The sequence below is a fragment of the Zalophus californianus genome, chromosome 2, assembly GCF_009762305.2.
Source record: "Zalophus californianus isolate mZalCal1 chromosome 2, mZalCal1.pri.v2, whole genome shotgun sequence".
NCBI classification, from domain to species: domain Eukaryota; kingdom Metazoa; phylum Chordata; class Mammalia; order Carnivora; family Otariidae; genus Zalophus; species Zalophus californianus.
In genome coordinates, this window is record NC_045596.1 from 121,429,020 (window position 1) to 121,446,441 (window position 17,422).

Genomic DNA, 17,422 nt, shown 5'->3' on the forward strand with positions numbered 1-17,422 from the left:
GATGGGATCTTTTTGTTTTTCTTAGAGTTACTGATTTTTTCTTTTCTTTTCTTTTCTTTGACTTGCTTGTCATGAGGTTTTTGATATTGTGACGTGGCTAGGCTAGAGTCCTGTTATTCAAACTCCAATCTAGGTGTTGCCGTGAAGGGATTTTGAAGATAACAATTAAAGCCCCCAATCGGTTGATTCTAAGTAAGGGAGATTAAAGTGGTGGGCTGAAGTTTCCCTCAGAAAAAAAGAAGAAATTCCTCCCAGCTTTCAGCCTGTATCCATGGTTTCAACCTGCAGTCATCTTCCCTTCCTGATAACCTGGCCTATAGATTTCAGACTTGTAGAGCCATCCCCCACAATCGTGCGAGCCAATCCCTTATAACAAATCTCTCTCTCTATCTACCTCTCATCTCTCTATCCCTACATCTAATCTATTATCTATCAATCCTCTATTGTCTCTGACTAGTTCTTTTCTCCTTGAACACTTCTGGTCCTTTGTCACATCTTCAAGTTTTACCAAAGTCTTCATCCTATTATTTAGTCTACCAAATGCCCCCCCTTTTTTCTGGGGCCCTCCCTCCTGGAACTGTCTCCGTGGCCCTCCGTCTATGTAAGTCAGCCCAGGCGCGGATGACCACTTTCTCAGGACTTACCTTCACTGCTGTCCCAGGTTGAATTTACGGTTCCTGGATTCTGTATCATCCTCTTTGTTGGCTTTCTTCCTCATTTTGTTGGAGTTCAGCTAAAAGTTATTTCCTTTAAAAAAATAAAATAAATAAAGGCCAACGTTGAGAAAATGTCTTACATTTCACTCTCCCCCCAATGGATAGTTTGTGTTAAAGAATTGCAAGTTGAAGGGTGCCTGGGTGGCTCAGTTGGTTAAGCGACTGCCTTCGGCTCAGGTCATGATCCTGGAGTCCCAGGATCGAGCCCCACATCGGGCTCCCTGCTCAGCGGGGAGTCTACTTCTCCCTCTGACCCTCCCCCCTCTTGTGTTCTCTCTCTCTCATTCTCTCTCTCTCTCAAATAAATAAATAAAATCTTAAAAAAAAAAAGAATTGCAAGTTGAAAATACTTCCCCCAAAGAACTTTGAAGGCACTGTTAGAGTTTTTCCTTGCTATCTAGGATTGTTGGTGAGAAACTGATGCCAGACTGCTTATCAATCTTTTTTAGAGGATCTCTTTTTCCACTGAAAGCTTGTGGAATTCTCTTCATTCTTCGTCATGGTGAAAGTCACAATGATAGTTCTAGCTGTTATTAAAATTATTTCATCAGTTTTGCTAGGGACAGCCTAATCCCTAGAATCTGTGAACGTGTTACCTAGCATGGCAAAAGGAACATTGTAGATGTGAGTTGAAGATCTTCAGATGGAGAGATTAGCCAGATGGGTCCAATGAAATCACAAATGTTCTTATAAGGGAAGGAGGGAAGCTGGAGAGTCAGAATCAAAGAAGGAGCTGGGACTGGGAAGCAGAAGTGAGAGAGAGGGGTCAGATGGAAGACACCATGCTGCTGGCTTTCAAAGCAGAGGAAGGAGCCACAAGTTAGGGAATGCAGACAGCCTCTAGAAGCTGAAAAATCCAAGGAAACCGATCCTCCTCTAGAACCTCCAGAAGGAACCTGCCCACCCCTTGAGTGTAGCCCAAGAAGATCCATTTTAAACTTCTGACCTCCAGACCTATAAGGTAATAAATTTGTGTTGTTTTAAGCCACTGAGTTTGTGGCAATTTGTTAAAGCAATAATATGAAACCAATACAGATTTCTGAGACATTTATTCATCTTTGTCATCCAGCCCTTCAATTGAATGCTTTATTTCAGATATCGTATTTCATTTCCAAGACCTATTACTCCTTGATTGTTTCTCTTCTATAGGATCCAATTCTTACTTTATGGACATGTATCTTCTTTCGGATAGAGTATCTCAAAGTGAATCTCAAAGTGAATATCTTTTATTTTCAAAATTTCTTTTTTTCCGAAAATTTTTGAAATATCTTCTAATTTTTTTTTCTTTATCTGCTACAGATTTTTCTGGGTTTTTATTATTGTTGTTGATGTTTAATCTTGGACTTTCTACATCATGGTGCTTGCTTTTCTCAAATGTTTGTTGAACTGCTATTCTCCATTCATCCTAAAGAAATAGGCAATCAAAAAGAAAAGGCTGATTAGAAGCCTAACACCCTCTGAGTGTCAGCAAGGGGCTTGTTGACCAGGAGGGGTCCCTTCATAACCATTATGTTAGGGGCATCCTAAATGCCAAAATGAGTAGAGTTTTATTCTGGAGTCCAAGACCCACGGTGGCTACCCAGTTCTTCCCAGAGAGTTTGCTGTTTAGTGCCAGATGCTGTGCTAGATGCTTGGCATATAATAGCAAAAATAGATGTGTTTCCTGTCCTCACAGAATTAACAGTCTTGTGATCATACAAGAAAATGTAAAATTATGACCAGGGTTAGTGCTCTGAATGATTGGGACATTAGTCTATGAGAGTGCATGGGAGCTTGCTGACCAAGTCTGAGGGATAGGCGAAGGTTTCTGTAAGGAACTGACTTAGGAGTAGCTTAACTTTCAATACATGCCAGTGTATATTTTATAAACATGGATGTATAATATTATTGCATATATGGATTTCCTAAAACACACACCACGTGAGAAATGGTCAGAGTAGGAGTGAAAATTGTTCAGCCTAAGTGTCGGGAGACCTGGGAGTCCCGGAGTCTTTGAGTTTCAGCTTTGCCAATGGATGGCTCTCTGGCCTTAGACAATTCGACTTGACTTCCCCGGGGCAAGAGTCCTTTTATCTGTAAAATGAAGGGATTGGATGAAATGATCTGTTGGGTCATCTTCTGATCTAAAAGTCTCTCAAGATATGTACATTTCATTAAGAGTTTTGTCTCCCTTAAGTGTCTTGACTTAAGAAATAATTCTGCTCAGGTCAGGTACATATACTTTGCAATTCTAAGGATCATTTGTTCAAGAAATATCTTTTGAGTGCATATTATCTAATTGCATGAGCATGTAGAGAGAAACAAGGGAACGACTAAGCACATGTGAGTAAGATGAGCCGTTTTAAGTGAAAGTAGAAATATATCTCTATGTCGGCAAATACGTATTTTCTTTCTCGAAGACGTGTTGACTGAACAGGGTTTCAATCAACAATTATTTTTTGAGCATTAATTATTCCTTTGGGACTTTTGCTGCTGACTTCACTTTAAATTGTAAAAGTTTCTAAACTATTAACATACAATAGTGTTGACTGCTCTTGAAGGACTGTTCATGAAACTAGATTGAAGCTTGTGTCTATGTGCATGTGTGCATGTGTATGGAGTTTATTTATTGGCAACAAAAGCCCTCCTTGGCAGCAACACAAGATTTATTTTCTAAGTCCATAAAAACATCCTTAGAAATGGACTGAGTGATTTGGCAAATTGAAAGAGAATACTTCTACGTGATCAATAAGCCAAAATAGATTTTAGAATTAAGCTAGTTCTGTTTCTTAAAGTGTGTGATCTTTAATCCTCTATTTGTTTGTGCTTATTGTTATACCTGATCAGAAATGTTTATGGTTTAGAAACAATGATATCCCTAAGTGAATCAACTGCCCATATATTTTTTAAAATAAAGATACACACTTCCATCTTTGAAATTAATTTCAAAGTATGCCTGATTGTGTCCCTACTTCTAATTCCTACTTTGGAGTAAACCCTCTATCCTTCAGGAGCTTAGGGTTGGTGACCCACCGGGTCCTCAAATTTAAGAGAGTTTATTTCACCAGAGGAGCCGTCCCTCTACTCACAGTCAGTGTGAGAAACTCAGGTGCAGTGTACTCGCACTGTACCTTGCAGTGCGTACTCGCAGAAGTACCTTGCTGTACTATGACTTTTATAGGTGTTGCTGAGGCAGTGAGAAAGGAGGAGACATGATGACAAGGGCAGGGGAGAGCCCTCACTCAAGTCCTTGCAAAAGACTATGGCTTTCACCAGCTCATCCTTTCCTTCCTGAAAACAGTGGTTCCGCCAAGTCAATCCCTTTTGATCTCCAAGGGCCTTTGAAATAGGAACATAATTACACATAAGGTTTTGGGTGGCACATGGAAATACTTAGGGAGCATCATCTTTGGAAAAGATGGTGATTTCTCTACAGATTTCAATTCAAAAGCCAAATTCCTTTCCTGGAAGATGGTTTGCATTTTTCCCATTTTCTCCCTTGAACTTTGAGTTTCTCTTGCTAACCACCATCAGTCGTCCGTCCAGAGTGCGCAAGAGATGACAACCAATGCACAAATAAATATACATGAATTGCTAACAGGTGTCTCTAGACATTATAGTCACTTTTCGGGATTCATCTAAGAGCTAGGTCATAGGCAAATATGTTAGAGACACACATAACCTTGATCAGCTGTGGCTCTATCTAAATCAAAATGCAGCTGTGGAGGGATTAGGAAAAGCTGACCAAATCCTTCCTTAAAATAATGGCATTAAAATGCAACCCAGAAGAGATAAAACGAATGGAGACATTTATGTATTTCCTGAACCTACAAAGTCTGTGCCAATAGTTCAGACCTGCATTTTAGTATTATACTTACATATTCACAAATATGGAATTTTTAGCCATTTAGAAATAATACTGTAGACAAATACTGGCATGGCAAGAAGTTTGTGGTAGACTGTTAATTTAAACATCAGGTTTCAAAAGTGTGTACAGAATGATCTTCTTGTAGTATATAAATGTGTATATTTATAATAAGAAGAGGGCTGAATTGATACCTAGATATTGTTAACAGTGACAACCCCCAAATGGTGGGATCATGGGTGTTTTACTCTTTTTGCTGATCTGTGTTTTCCAACTTTTCTTTCATAAGATCACATTGCTTTTCTAATAAGAAAAAAAATTAATGTCATTTAAACATACTGTATAACAAAAAGTGTTAAGATCATTTGACAGCAACTGAGCCACTGATAACCTGCAGTGATCGCATAAAACAGGTGAAAAACAAACAAATGGCAGTATAAATGATTCCTTTCATTCTGACACCAGTTCCAACGTGTGGGTTTTTTCCCTACCACCAAGCAATTCTCCAACACTGCTGGGTGTTCTACAATTCAATTCAATTCAATTCAATTCTGACACTATCTACAAGAGATCACCTCAGATCCCATGGGGTCAGGGTTCAGTCCTATGACATCTCTCACCCCCCACCACACACACACACACTTCAGATGCCAAATGCCAAGTCCAGGTTGTCATCTGTGCTTCTGACCCACCAGCTATAGATCAGAGGTTCCCACGACCCCTCCTTGGGCTTGGGTAATTTGCTAGAGCAGCTCCCAGCACTCAGAGAACCATTTTACTTACTAGAGCACTGGTTTATTACAAAAGGATATAATTTAGGACCAGACGGAAAGCTGCAGAGGGCAAAGTGTGGGGGAAAGGGCAGAACTTACAAGCTCTGTGGACCAGCCTTTCGCCCAGCACCTGCACATGTTCTGCAATAGAGAAACTCCAAATCCCATCTTTTTGGGGGTTTTATGGAGGTTTCATTATATAGACATGATTGATTTAGATCATAGGCTACTGGCAATTGATTCAACAACCTCCAGCTCCTCTCCCATCTCCAAGGTCGGTGGGATGGAGCAGGTATTTTCAACCCTCTTAGCAACTGATCGATTCCCCTGGCAGCCAGCTCCCAGCCTTATGTACTTTCCATAAGTCACCTCATTAACATAAACTCAGGTGAGGTTGAAAAGGGTTTGTTAAGCATATCAACACACTTTCATTGCTCTCATCACTTAGGAAATTCCAAGGGTTTAGGGAGCTCTGTGCCAGAAATGGGGATGAAGACCACATGTGTATTTCTTATTATAAATCCCAATCTCACAATTCTGTAGGACTGGCCTTTCCCAAAGTGTGCTTCCCAGACCACAGGTCCCACAAAATGCTATGTGAAAAATAAAAAAAAAAGGAGGTCCATACCTGATACTTGGAATGCTTTGTTTCAACCTCAGAGATGATGGTAAATGGAATCCTACTTCACTTTGATTTCATTTGGCTCTAAAAAGTGTTTTTCTAGTTTGGGAAAAGCATTTGGATTGCTTTCTTTTATTTTATTTTTGGAGAATATGACATATAAGGATGTCCCATACTGTCTTGGATTTCCCCAATGAATGAAAAAAAAATCAAGTGTTAAAATCAAACTTGTTGATTAAAAGATTTACCCCACAGTTTGGTCTTCTTAAGAAGTCCTGATAGTGACAATACTTAAAATGAGAAAATTTACACTCTGGCGTGATAACCTGAGGCTATTAAAAAATAGAATATATCATTGAAATGTGCCACTTGAAAACACTACTTACTTATTTAAAAAAATTGCCATTATCCGTGTCATGAAGAAATGCTTCTATCTCATCCCCGATTTCAAAAGCTTGTCTAAACACTTTCACCTTGATAAACAGTTTACTTCTGTGTGGAAAAGAAGGCTTGTACTGACTGACAGTTTCTTCACAAAGCAGGCTTCAAAGGTAAACACTCAGTGACCACAGTTTGAACACATTAACCATGTTCACCAACTATGTCCTGAGATGAAGCAATAGGTAAAGGGACAATTTCTCCAACGGGCAAACACTTCCTTGTTGAAAACATGGCTGATACCGTGGGTGTCTTTCCAGCCTGCATCATGGCTTACAAAATAATTGCCAATTACGTGAGATATCTCCTCTAGCACGAGGGCGGAGCGCTAAACTCACCGGTGAGTCCTTGAGCACCTCCCTTCTCTACATTTCTGCATATTTCTGCCAAGTGTTGATTGATACTCTGCACATCTGTGATTCTCTCCAAATGTAAGCCAAATGTCTGCTAGTGGGCACTCATGATAAACATTGCCCTTCTGTGCTATATGCCATGAATATTACATGATGTACAATGGCACTCTTTGATTATGAAATTCCCAGTAGCGAATTTAAGTTTCTTCCCGGGCATGGTAATTATCATTAGCCTTACAGCTGGATTTATAAACCTTTTAGCAACAGGGTGACTTCCTTATTTGTTGTTGTTGGTGGTGGTGGTTTTGGTTTTCGGTTTACAATTTCGAATAATGTTTCTTTAGGTTGGGTCTCTTCACCTTTAAATGACAAAATTTATCAATTTCATATTAGAAAGCATTATTTTATGCTTGTTCAGGAAAAACTCAATTGGTTTATCAGAAAGGTCACTGTACTTTGAAAGCAATGCAAAAGCTTCTGTGGCTTCTTGCCATTCCTTAACAAAGTTTTGTAACAGACAATGCAATAGAAACTAGAGGCAAATTGATTGCTGGTCTGATAAAATCCAATTTTCACATATTCATCAAGATTCCCTTGTTCTAGCACACATGGTTTCATGTTCGATATCTGCATTGGACTCTTGTTCACCGTTTACAGGGCTCTGTTATGTTGACGTTATCATTGCAACACAACTCTTAACACTTAACTACCTGTGAATACTTGATTTATTTCTGTGAATTGGCCATCATAACATGCAATAAAACACGTAAAATTAACAGATGTAAATAGCACTTCAGTGTATAAAATGCAATAGTCAAGGCAAAGGGCACCATGAACGGAACAGTAGCTGGGATGAACAACTTTTAGGAACATAATGATTATTAAGTATGCAACTAGATTTCCAGAGAATATAATAAATTAATCTTAACTTTCAAATTTACAAAATGAACATGAAATTGTTTCCTTGCTCTTTCCTTCTTATAGATAGCGGGGGGAACACCAATGACCCATGGTTTGCCTGTGAGCAGCACTTCTCTGTGGGGTATGTTTTGGGGTATTGGAATGGCTACCTGGCAAAATAGCTCATCATCCAACTAGCCTGACATCCAAAATCCCCAAGTCATTTGTTATTCCTCCTACAACTTCAAGATAGATCGAAGGATTTTTTTTTAAGATTTTATTTACTAATTTTTGAGAGAGAGAGCAGGAGCTGAGGAGGGGACAGAGAAAGAAGCAGACTCTGCACTGAGCAGGGAGCCCAATGCAGGACTCGATCCCAGGACCCTGGGATCACAACCTGAGCCAAAGGCAGATGCTTAACCGACTGAGCCACCCAGGCACCCAGATCAAGTGATTTTTATTAAATATCATGAAACCCATAGCATGAAGATAAGCTATAGACATGGACTATATATATAAAACAGACAGTCTTTACCTTCCAGGTCTTATGATTCAGATCTTAAATAAATTGCAAGCTACCAACTGTGGTAAGTGCTGAAGGAAAAAAAAAAGATGAGAGAGAATAAGAAAGTGGTGGGTGGGGATGGAAAGGTCCAATTTAAACTGATGGGTCAAAGGCAAGTTCTATGTGAGTTATTTCCTTTGAGATCCTCAAAGACGAATAATCCATGGGAACTTAGGGCATGTTCTTTTTTCTTTTTCTTTCTTTTTTTTAAAGATTTTATTTATTTATTTGGCAGAGAGATACAGAGAGAGAACAAGTAGGCAGAGAGGCAGGCAGAGGGAGAGGGAGAAGCAGGCTCCCCGCCAAGCAGGGAGCCCGATGCGGGGCTCGATCCCAGGACCCTGGGATTATGACCTGAGCCGAAGGCAGCCGCTTAACCGACTGAGCCACCCAGGCGCCCCCATGTTCTTTTTTCTAATAATATTTGTGTAATGTAGAAGTAACTAAAAACAGCGTTTGTTCCTTTGTTCTATTACTATTATTATTCGTGTTTATGTTATGGACGCTGTTCTAGACTCTGGAGGTATACTTGTGAATGAGACAGACAAGAGTTCTGTTCTCATGCAGCTTCTGTTCAGTGTTGAGATGCTTCTCAGAATATGAAAAAAAAAATATGACTAAACTCTGGAGTAAGCCATTAAAAAAGCTTATGAAGTATCATTTCATCAATAACACAAATTCACCATGGGGATAAAGAAAAGTACTCTTGCCCAACAACACTCCACTGTCATCTGACCGAATGTTTAGATATATGTAAAAAGAAAAAAAGTATATAACATTCAAAACTGGTGATCAGCAACATAGGAGATAAAACCCTAAAATGGAGCTGGTATATCAGGTATTATAGATCAATGATGCTAACTACTAAAATCATCTTACTCCTCTTCTGATTGAAATTTGGCCTCAAATGGAAATTGGCCTGTAGAGAGAATTATTCAGAAGTACACGTTATATTTTTATAACCAATCAATAAACTGGTGTTCTGTCACACACTTCAGTGTCCATGAGTGTGCTTAAAATGAGTCTTTACCTGAGAGATCATAAATCAAGTGTGAGTCTGCCAGGCTGAAGTCTGGCCCTGGATAGAGAAGAGCAGTCAACCATGGGTGGCACACCCTGGTAGTCATGTCGGGTTGACCAGCAGGCTTTCCCCATGAGACTCCTGGCTTAGGGTAACTTCTCTTTCCAATCAGCAATTTGCATTAATCAATAATCAGGAGATATTTGGGAGGCACTCCATCAATTATCCCTAGGGAGGAAATAATGATTTAAAAATGTGAGGTAAGAAATGGTTATTTCAAGGCTCAGAAGAAACCATTTTCAAAACATTGGCTGATACTCCAAAGAACTGTCAGAATAGACTAGAAAATGTTGGAGAAATTGAACCTGCAACTTTTGATCCTTTCCTTTTATAAGTATAGTTGCTTTCACTATCAGTAGGAAGACGGGCTAACACAGCCAATGGAGTTCTTTTAATTAAATAAATAGACATTTTTATTTATTCTAACAAGCTGAAATAATGTATGAGATAAAAAAAAAAGGATTCGGCAGTTCGGTCTCGTCTCCCTTTTTTCTGAAATTGAAAAGAAACAAAATAAGCACATTTGGATTTGGTGTAAAAGGGACTAAGGATATTTATCATAGACAGTTTAATATTAGTCTTCTGAGACCAAAGCTACTCTTTCCAAGTTCAGCAGAAATACACAAACAATTTGATAAATATTGAATTATGCTTCAAAGCAATTCTCATACTTTAATATAATCTGTTTTTTAAAAATGTATTTCCTTCTACTTTGAAATAAAAGTCCATCACCAAATACAATTTAAAAAATACATTGAATTGCTTTTCATCTCAGTTTAGGGAAGAGCCCTTGCTTGCTTTTATAGCATCACCTTTAGCAATTTTTCTCCTGAATGAGAGGAAAGGAAGCTTGAATGTTTCCAGAGAAATGTAAAAACCAGGCTGCCTGTAAAGCGATATGGTCATGTCAGATACATTGCACGTACTACTGTCAAGTTAAGACAATGTATTTAAAGACATTTAAAATTAAATTATGACAACTATTTTGGAAAATTGATTTTTCATTTTATGGACTTTTGTGTAAACTGGAGAATATTTAAACATTTGAAAACATTGATCCAGTTTTTCTACACCTTGCACATTAGGATCACCTGGTTGGGAGAGGGGTAGAGGGCGGAGAGGGTTGATTGTAAAAATACCGATGCCCGGTTCCCACCCCTGAGATTCTGGCTCCCCAGTTGATTATAATCTGTCATCAAAGTTAAGAACCACTGCCCTAAGGTAATAATTGTGGTAATGTAACCATTTGAACAGAAGTCCTAAATGCATTTAGGTTTAGGTTAGGTTGCCAGATAAAATAGAGGATGCTTAGTTAAGTTTGAATTTCAGATAAATAATAAAAACATTTTTAGCATTTGGAATATTGCATTAGATGCTGTATTTTTATTTGCTAAATCTGGTACCCCTACGTTTTCTTTGCTTAAAACCTCTTTGGAACAAAGCTGTTTATCTACTATTGGAGTTATTTAGAAAAGACTTCTCTGGGTCCGATGACAGCAACGACAAAACTGGATAAATGCGTTAGATGTTCTCCTGTTCTGGGGTCCTAAATCAGCTCATCTCCTCTCTATACTTTCAGAGTGTTCCTTCTGTTGTGTCCTGCCTTCTAATGATACCAGTTCTTTTTGGGTTCCCCAGACCCAATCCCAACATGGGTTGGGGGGAACCCCACACAAAACACTCACTTCTGACACTGTCTACCTGGAGACAGCATCAGATCCCACAGGTTAAGGGTTTAGTTCTACAGGACTGTGTCCCACGTATGCCCCACGCATGCCAGTGGCAAGAAAGTCCCAGGCTGGTAACATGCTTGTGACCCACTGGCTCCAGATTGGAGGTTTGGAGGTTTTGGCGACCTCCTCCTTAGGTCCTTTTAGTTTGCTAGAATGGCTCACAGAACTCAGGGAAACACTTAGTTTACCAGTGTATTAAAAGATACAATAAAGAATATAAATCAGCAGCCAGATGAGGAGATGCGTAGAGCAGAGTATATGAGGAAGGGGCACGGAGCTTCCATGCCTTCTCTTAGCTCCCTCATTCCTCTCCCCAGACGCAAGCCCCTCCAGCTCCTAAAGGTAACCATAATAGTGACTTTTAAAATAATCACTTTTCTATTTTTTCCCTTAGTTTCCCCACCCAAGTATGTATCCATAAACATTATAATTTGCTTATTTTTGAACTTTAAACGGAATCACGTAGCATAAAGATTTTATATCTAGATTCTTTCCCTGAGTATTTGGTTGTTGTGACTCATTAGTGTTCACCCATGTAGCAGATTATTTATTTGAAAGTATCACAATTTATTTATTCTACTGTTAATGGACATTTGTTTCTTTCTATTTTAGGGCATAATGCTTCTGTGAACATTCTGGGTTTTTTTAAGATTTATTTATTCATTTAAGAGAGAGAGAGAGAGAGATCACAAGCGGGAGGGGCAGAACGAGAGGGAGAGAGAATCTCAAGCAGACTCCATGCAGAGCACGGAGCCGATGCAGGGCTCAATCCCATGAGCCTGACATCACGACCTGAGCCAAAACCAAGAGTTGGACACAACCGACTGCGCCACCCAGGTGCCCCTGAACATTCTTATACGTTCCTCCAGGGACATGACTGCAAACATTTCTTTGTGGTATACACCTGTGAGTGGTATTACTGCATCATAAGACTTGCATGTGTACAATTTCATTTTGAAATAATTTTAAACTGTTAGAAAAGTTCTAAAAATGGGTCCCCTCCTGGCTGGATGTGGAGTCTGCTTAAGATTCTCTCTCCCTCTCCCTCTGCCCCTCCCTACCCTCAAAAAAAAAAAAAAAAGAAAGGTTGTAAAAATGGTACAGAGAGTTCCCATATACCATTCACTAAGATTTCCCTAATTATAACATTTTACATAATCATAGTACTGTTATCAAAACCAGGAAATTAATCTTTATATAATACTATACACTAACCACACACCTTATTTGAATTTTGCCAATTTTCCTCCTTTCAATACTTTTGTATCCTTACGTTTTAGATGTGCCCCTTGTAAAAAGCATATGCTTTGATTTTTTAAAATCCAGTCTCAGAATCTGTCTTTTAACTTGAGTATTTAATCCATTTACATTAAATATAATTCCTAATAGATAAGGGGCTTATCTGTGTAAGTCATTATAAACTACAATTTTATTTTGTGCTTTGCGTTTATTTCTTCTGTTTCCTTTTCACTACATTTGGGTCTTCTTTTGAGTTGATTCAGTCATTTTTATCATTTTGGTTTCCCCCATTCCTTTTACATAGAAATTACAATACAAATATTTAACTTACTGAAACCTAAAGTTAATCAATATATTTATCTACAAGGACCTACAACACTTTTAAGTCCATTTACTTCTTGTGCCCAAATAACATTTCATTATTTTAATAGATTTTAAGTCTAAGTTATTTTTCATTCCACTAAACCTATCATTTTTGTTTGAAACATGCAATACTTGTTCACATTTACTCATACCATTTGGTCCTTCCTCTGCCCTTTATTTCCTTTTGCCTATCAGGCTCTTCCTTTCAAATCACTTTCCTTCAGTCCGGATTATATCTTTTGCAATTTCTTTTTTGGGATTTTGCAGTGGTTGTAAACTCTCTCCATTTTTTGTTTAAAAATGTTTACTTGATGTAGGATTTTAGATTAGTGATTTTCTTTCAACAATTAAAGATATTTCACTATCTATGGGCTTTCATCATTTGCTGTCAATCTAACCGAAGATTTTTGAATATAATGTCTTTTTTTTTTCCTTCTGGCTTTTTAAAAAATCTTAAGTTTTCGTTTTCTGCAGTGACACTATGTTTCCAGGTGGAGATTTATTTTGAGTGTTTTGGGTATACTTCTGGAAAATTCTCAGCCATTATCTATGCCACATCTCTTTTTCTCTCTTTAATTGGAACTGTTATTAGATGTGTGGTAGACTTTATTACTCTAAGCTCCATGTTAGATAAACTCTTGTTCATAGTTAACACCCCTTTGTATCTCTGCATTTAGAATAATTTCTTCTTACCTGTCTTCAAATGCACTAATTCTTTTTTCAACTACTTCTTAATAAAAATTCTGTTAAATCTCCAGTTGAGTGTTTTATTTTAATTATTTTTTATTTCTACAAGTTCTGTTTAGTTCTCTTGCAAATGTGCTAGCTTCTATTTTTATAGTTTTCTATTCTCTGAAGATGTTTTAAATTTGTTTTTTATTTTTAAAAACATAGTAAGCATAGTAATTGTATTATCTGTCCCTGAAAAATTCAAATAGCTAAATTCAACATATGTTTTTTGTTTCTGCAGTTTGTTGTTTCTGTTGGGTTTTGTTCTTGGTGATTTCCTTGTGGCACTCTGTTACTTTTGACTGTGAACTGCTTTTTGTTTTCCCTTGGAAAATTATTTTTAAGAATTCCTACAGGCTGAAAGTGAAGATATTTTTGTCTCTGCCTGGTACATAAGAACACTACCAGTTCAGAAAAAGCTTAAATTCATGCCTTAAGGGTTTTGGAACCACTTTGGTGATGTAACTATGGTATGCAAGCTCCTGAAGCATTCATCTGGTTAAAACTTCTCAGGGATGGTTTTCATTTCCCATCCCTGCTCTGCTTAGAGCTAAGAAAACCTTCCTTGCAGAAGTGGGGTAGGTTAACTTTTGGCTCATTCTTAGACTGAGGGGATATCCCTTGAGTATCTTGGCTTTATTCAGGGAGGGTTTCCTTTTAGATCTTCACCATAGGTAAACACTGGGCTTTGATTTCCATTGTCCACACTCTGCAGGCCACTAAAGTGAAAATTTGCCTAGTTTAGCAAAGGCTCTTAGGGCAAAGCAACTGAAGTGCTCTGCTAACATCTCTGAGGGTCCTCCTCTATTTAGATTTTGGCCTGGAAATTCCTTACTGTCTCAGCAGATCTGTGTTGCTTTTATGAACTGGTTTTTTGTGTATTCATTTTTTAAGTTGTTCTTCCCTCCAGGTGTGAGGGTTGGCCTGAATAATGTAGCCTGCCCTATGATTGGAAAGGTAGGTCTTATTTTATAATTTTAAAAACTATATTCAACCTGTATTTCTATCCCCTTCCTCATTTTAATGTACTAGAGTGTGTGTGTGTGTGTGTGTGTGTGTGTGTGTGTGTGTGTGTGTGTGTGTGTTTTAATTAGAAATTTCCAGGGCATTTCTGTAGTACTTTTCCTCCAATGACACAAATCTTGGTCCACTTATACCTCTTAATAGTTTTTATTTCACGGTTCTTTAATTTCTGTTTTTACTTTTATTTGCTTTCTTATGATTTTTTTAAAAAAAATTCTAACTAAAAAAAGTTCTAACTTATTGAGTTAAATACTTCATTTACTTTTTTTTTTTTATGGCTTAAAATAGGAGGTTTATTCTCTCATAGTTCTGGAAACAAGGAATCCAAAATCAAGGTGATGGTCAAGCTGTACTCCCTCTGAGGTCTCAGGGAGAGTCTTTCCTTGTCTGAATACCTCATTTACCTTTAAGCTTTCTTTTTTAAGTAATGAAAATATTTAAATAATAAATGTGTTTCTGACTTCAACTTTGGATACATCCATTAGTTCTGTTATTTCACATGTGCCTTTTCTTAAGGGTTGTAGTTTTGATTTCCCTTTTACCCTAAGACTTATTTGGAATCATTTCCCTCCTCCGTTTTCAAACGATTCCCTTTCCCCCCTCTTGTTTTTTGTTTATTATGGATTTTTATTGTTTTTTATTATTTTTAGAGAGTGTAGCCTGTTTAGTTTTAGATTTTAAAAAAATTACTGAGTTTTTGTGGCCTAATATATTTATCAATTTTAACATATATTTTACAGGCACTTGTCAAAAAAGAATCATATGTAGGGTCTGATATTCAAGATATTCATAAACATAGATATTAATCTTTACCATTGTAGTCATATGAGGGATTTTTTTCCCCTAGTTGGTTTGTCAGGCCGTGAGTTCAAATGACATAGGGACGAAATAAGCAGCTTTCTTAGGGGTTACATGTTTAAGCCTATTTTCTTTTAAATTTGAAGACATTTCCCTTTACATTTCTTTAGAATGCTTAATATTTTCACTAACTAATGATACTTGAAAGAGTAAAGCACATGGTTAGTGTCTGTAAAAAGATTATTTTCTCTCCCTCTCAAATTTTTACTTCCTGTACCACTTTCAACACTGAATACATCAACTCCATGGTCTTTCTGTGCTTTGTCTCTCCAGTAAGCAACATCATGACTGCGTTTCTTCTTTATGCTTTGGACTGTCACTGTGTCAATTTTTTCCTAATTAACCGCATATGCAGAAAAAAAATGAGCAAAAATATAATCTGTAAATAGTATTTTGACTTTAGAAAGTCTCTTTTTACTTTTTAAAAAATCAGTATATTAATGATTTATTATTTTTTTTTGTAAAATGGCTCCTCATAGAACTTTTGAAAACAGCACCTGCAATATAAAGAAGCAGAAAAGAAAGGTGCATATAATCCCATCACTCCAAGGCAACCACTGTTAACTGGTCTTGCTTGTTTCCTTCTATTTTTTCCAGAACTACTTTTACATAATTGAGATCAATGTTGTATTCTGAATTTTCCACTATGATATATATTTTCCATTATTAAAAACTATCCATCAGACTTGTTTAAATGTCCTGATAACATTTCATTATTTACTTAATGTTCCTTTAATGTTATAATTTTTAATATCTCTATATTAATAATGTTTCGATGGATTTCTTTTCTTCTTCTGTTTTTCTTAAGTGATACAAGTGGACTTGGATCTTTCCAGCTGCATCGGAAGCACCTGAAGGGCCCTATGCCCAGAGTTTCTGATTCAGTCTGGGATGGGGCCAAAGAATTTGCATTTATAACAACTTCAGGTGATGCAGATTGTCCAGGGATAACATTTTGGGTCACTGGAATAGCTGTAATGAACAGAATGCATACAGATTAGTTTCAATACATTTCTGAAAAACAATGCTTCTTCCTTCCACAGTAAGTTCTATCTTTGATATTGCAGGGGGAAAAATAATAATACTTATCTTGGTTAGAAAAAGAAATAGTAATGTCTATTAAAAGGTTCTCTAAAATCCTTACTCACTGGCTTTTGCTACCACATTTGCAATTACTGTGGAATCTTACTTATTCATTTGACCCTGGAGCTACATCACTATACAGCTGGTCTCTTTTTTTCTTTCTTTCTTCTTCTTCTTCTTCTTCTTCTTCTTCTTCTTCTTCTTCTTCTTCTTCTTCTTCTTTTTGTAAGTCACCTGCTCTCATTTAGTTCATTTCCTTTGGTGTTTTCCTTCCTGTGGGAAGTCTCTGACATCTGTCCCACATACTTCTTTATGAATACAAAGGCTCATCTTTTATCTTTTTATTTTTAGCTTTTATGAGTCATTTATTCTTACCCTTTTTATAATTATGATCTTTTCATTCCTTATGTTTTAAAAAGATATTCTAGACTGTAATCCTTTGTGGCCACTTTTTTTTTAATCTTATTTTTTTTAACACCTTTAATTATTTTCCGTTTACATTTCTATTTTGGTCTGAGCCTAACGTCAACTACTATCAGCAAATGGCGCCACCATGTGGTGAAATTGTGTATCACATTGGAAAACCTGCCACGTAGAGGAAGACAAGGTACCATTATAGTACATTTTAGAGAGAGAGAGAGAGCCCTGAAATTGGAGATTCATAATAACTTGGGGATCTGAAACAGTAGTCCTATTACTTTAGTTAATGCACAGCAAAATGAGAGCTAGTAAACATCAATGATGAATTATGTGGACACTGTAGTCAGTTACAAGAGCTCAAACCCTGGCTTTCCTATTCATTAAGATATGACCTTGGGCACTTTGGTTAATCTCCTTGAGTCTCAGTTTCCTCATAAGTATGGGGATACCAGTAGTATCTATCCCACAGGAATGTTGAGAGGAAAAATTACTCTTATGATAATAGCAAAATGGCCATCAAATAGCTCAATAATATCAGTTATGATTGACTGTTAAAAAACCACCACATTTGGTTTTTTCTTTATGTTCAAATCTAAAATAGAATGAGTATCAGAAAAGAAGACTTCCCCTGAGATTTTAGAAAATTATGCCAAAATGGCATAACATTATACCCAAATGGTAT

At 37.2% G+C, this 17,422-nt stretch overlaps 1 long non-coding RNA gene across 1 annotated transcript in view; it reads right to left on the bottom strand.

Annotated features, from left to right (window-relative positions):
* Nucleotides 1-1,461: 1,461 nt before the first annotated feature.
* Nucleotides 1,462-17,422, bottom strand: part of LOC113925311 — a 31,179-nt gene continuing 15,218 nt past the window's right edge. The window contains exons 2-3 of the long non-coding RNA XR_003520974.1: nucleotides 9,242-9,460; nucleotides 1,462-2,121 (exon numbers count right to left, since the gene is read on the bottom strand). This is a non-coding gene — a long non-coding RNA (uncharacterized LOC113925311). The remainder of the gene's footprint in view (nucleotides 2,122-9,241; nucleotides 9,461-17,422) is intronic.